This window comes from Limulus polyphemus, unplaced genomic scaffold, assembly GCF_000517525.1.
Source record: "Limulus polyphemus unplaced genomic scaffold, Limulus_polyphemus-2.1.2 Scaffold5021, whole genome shotgun sequence".
In the NCBI taxonomy this organism is placed as follows: domain Eukaryota; kingdom Metazoa; phylum Arthropoda; class Merostomata; order Xiphosura; family Limulidae; genus Limulus; species Limulus polyphemus.
In genome coordinates, this window is record NW_013670631.1 from 17,036 (window position 1) to 20,284 (window position 3,249).

Sequence of the window (3,249 nt, forward strand, 5' to 3'; positions counted from 1 at the left end):
CTTCCTCTGGTGTTAGTGTGTATGTGTGTGTGTGTTGCTTCATCTGGTGTCAATGTGTGTGTGATGCTTCCTCTGGTGTTAGTGTGTATGTGTGTGTGTGTTGCTTCATCTGGTGCCAATGTGTGTGTGATGCTTCATCTGATGTCAGTGTGTGCGTGTGTGTTGCTTCGTCTGGTGTCAGTGTGTATGTTTGTGTTGTTTCATCTGGTGTCAGTGTGTGTGTTGCTTCATGTGGTGTCAGTGTGTATGTATGTATGTGTTGTTTCTTCTGGTGTCAGTGTGTATGTGTGTTTGTGTTGTTTCATCTGGTGTCAGTGTGTATGTGTGTGTTGCTTCATCTGGTGTCAGTGTGTATGTGCGTGATGCTTCATCTGGTGTCAATGTGTGTGTGATGCTTCCTCTGGTGTTAGTGTGTATGTGTGTGTGTGTTGCTTCATCTGGTGCCAATGTGTGTGTGATGCTTCATCTGATGTCAGTGTGTGCGTGTGTGTTGCTTCGTCTGGTGTCAGTGTGTATGTTTGTGTTGTTTCATCTGTTGTCAGTGTGTGTGTGTGTGTTGCTTCGTCTGTTGTCAGTGTGTGTATGTGTGTGTTGTTTCATCTGATGTCAGTGTGTGCGTGTGTGTGTTGCTTCGTCTGTTGTCAGTGTGTGTGTGTGTGTGTTAATGTGGTAAATTTCATGGTGATATTGGCTTTAATGGTGAAGTTATCATGCTAATAAATTCAGTGATTAGTTATCATGATAACTTCACCATTAAAGCCAATATTAACATGAAATTTACCACACTTCTTAATATTTCACTCTTACATAAATTGAATTTTTTTAAATTCAAAAATTTTTACCAATTGTCTTGTTATAAATCTAAGTACCATTAATGAAGGCATTGATTAAAATTAATTGCCCATAGCTCGTTAACATTACAGAAAATTTACAAAGTTTTTAATTCTAGCTATTAGGATGTTCACAAAGAACATGTATATCAATTTTCACATGTTTTTATCATTCCTAAGTAAAGTTATGGTGTTAAAACAGTTTATGTTATGTATATTTTTTTATCTCCACCACATTAATTATACATATAACATATATGACTGTAAGTGTACTTTTAGAGATTGGCACATTATACTTTTTGTTTTGTGCTCAACTTGAAGGTTATAAGAAGTGTTTAACAGTGTTTCCTCAACAAGTAAATTTGACCAGGTTTAAGGGTTGGTGCTACATTAAAACAATTAATTTCCTAAGTAAAGTTACGGTGCTAAAACAGTTTATGTTATGTATATTTCTTTATCTCCACCACATTAATTATACATATAATATATATTACTGTAAGTGTACTTTATGCTCAATTTGAAGGTTATAAGTTTAACAGTGTTTCCTCAACAAGTAAATTTGACCAGTTTTAAGGGTTGGTGCTACATTACAGAGAAACAGTCCCCTCACTTGAATAGACAACATAGAAAATAATGTTGTCAAGTAGAAATTCACTTATGAAAGTTGACAATAAATACTAAAAGATGTATGTGAAGTATACCCACTAAAGTTTGGAAGTCAGATTTGAAACTGAGCTGTTGCTTTGAAATTTTTAGTGCCGTACTTAACATAATTTTGTTAAAGGTAACAAGGAAACTTGTTGTATACAAGTCAAATGTCTGTTGGTTACATTCTGTTGCATTAATGTGTATTTTTATTCTCCAGACACCAGATATTCCAGCGACTGTTTAGGAAAGAGACACAAGAAATTGTATGTATTTAAGTTTTGTTTGGTTAAATTAGTAATTATTTACATCAATTATTCACTGTTGAAGTGAGTATTTATTTCCCGATTTATTATTCTGTTATTGTTTGATTAAAATGGAACAGTAATATCTAGCAATGAAAATCTGCTTTACATTAGAGTTTCAAGCTAACAGTAATATCTAGTTTTCCAACTAACAGTAATATCTAGCAATGAAAATCTGCTTTACATTAGAGTTTCAAGCTAACAGTAATATCTAGTTTTCAAACTAACAGTAATATCTAGCAATGAAAATCTGCTTTACATTAGAGTTTCAAGCTAACAGTAATATCTAGTTTTCAAACTAACAGTAATATCTAGCAATGAAAATCTGCTTCACATTAGTTTTCAAGCTAAAGGTAATATTTAGTTTTCAAACTAACAGTAATATCTAGTTTTCAAACTAACTAATATCTAGCAACGAAAATGTGCTTCACATTAGTTTTCAAACTAACAGTAATATCTAGCAGTGAAAATCCTTTTTACTTTAGTTTTCAAACTAACAGTAATATCTAGCAATGAAAATCTGCTTCACATTAGTTTTCAAGCTAACACTAATATCTAGTTTTCAAACTAAGATGAATTGAGATGTGTGAAGGCAATCCTGATTAATGTTTTAAGTTTTTTTTGTTGTTGATTTTTTTCAAATAGACTAACTTATGCTCATGTGTGAACAGGGTAACTGAAGAAAACAATTTATATAATACATGGTGATTATAAGAAAAAGACCATATTTAGAATTACTATACATTGAAAGTACTTGTTTTAGGGGAAATATGCTGTGTGTTCTTGGTAGTAGACATATGCTGTGTGTTCTTGGTAGTAGACATATGCTGTGTGTTCTTGGTAGTAGACGTATGCTGTGTGTTCTTGGTAGTAGACATATGCTGTGTGTTCTTGGTAGTAGACATATGCTGTGTGTTCTTGGTAGTAGACATGTCTACTACCAAGAACACACAGCATATGTCTACTACCAAGAACACACAGCATATGTCTACTACCAAGAACACACAGCATATATGCTGTGTGTTCTTGGTAGTAGACATATGCTGTGTGTTCTTGGTAGTAGACATATGCTGTGTGTTCTTGGTAGTAGACATATGCTGTGTGTTCTTGGTAGTAGACGTATGCTGTGTGTTCTTGGTAGTAGACGATATGCTGTGTGTTCTTGGTAGTAGACATATGCTGTGTGTTCTTGGTAGTAGACGTATGCTGTGTGTTCTTGGTAGTAGACATATGCTGTGTGTTCTTGGTAGTAGACATATGCTGTGTGTTCTTGGTAGTAGACTATATGCTGTGTTCTTGGTAGTAGACATATGCTGTGTGTTCTTGGTAGTAGACATATGCTGTGTGTTCTTGGTAGTAGACACATGCTGTGTGTTCTTGGTAGTAGACACATGCTGTGTGTTCTTGGTAGTAGACACATGCTGTGTGTTCTTGGTAGTAGATATATGCTGTGTTCTTGGTAGTAGACG

General features: G+C 34.5%; 1 protein-coding gene across 1 annotated transcript in view; it reads left to right on the forward strand.

The window, feature by feature from the left end:
* The first annotated feature begins 1,684 nt into the window (after nucleotides 1-1,684).
* Nucleotides 1,685-3,249, forward strand: part of LOC106472013 (heparan-alpha-glucosaminide N-acetyltransferase-like) — a 19,831-nt gene continuing 18,266 nt past the window's right edge. Inside the window, exon 1 of the mRNA XM_013932643.2 lies at nucleotides 1,685-1,741. The gene's annotated coding sequence lies outside the window, so the exon portion shown is untranslated. The remainder of the gene's footprint in view (nucleotides 1,742-3,249) is intronic.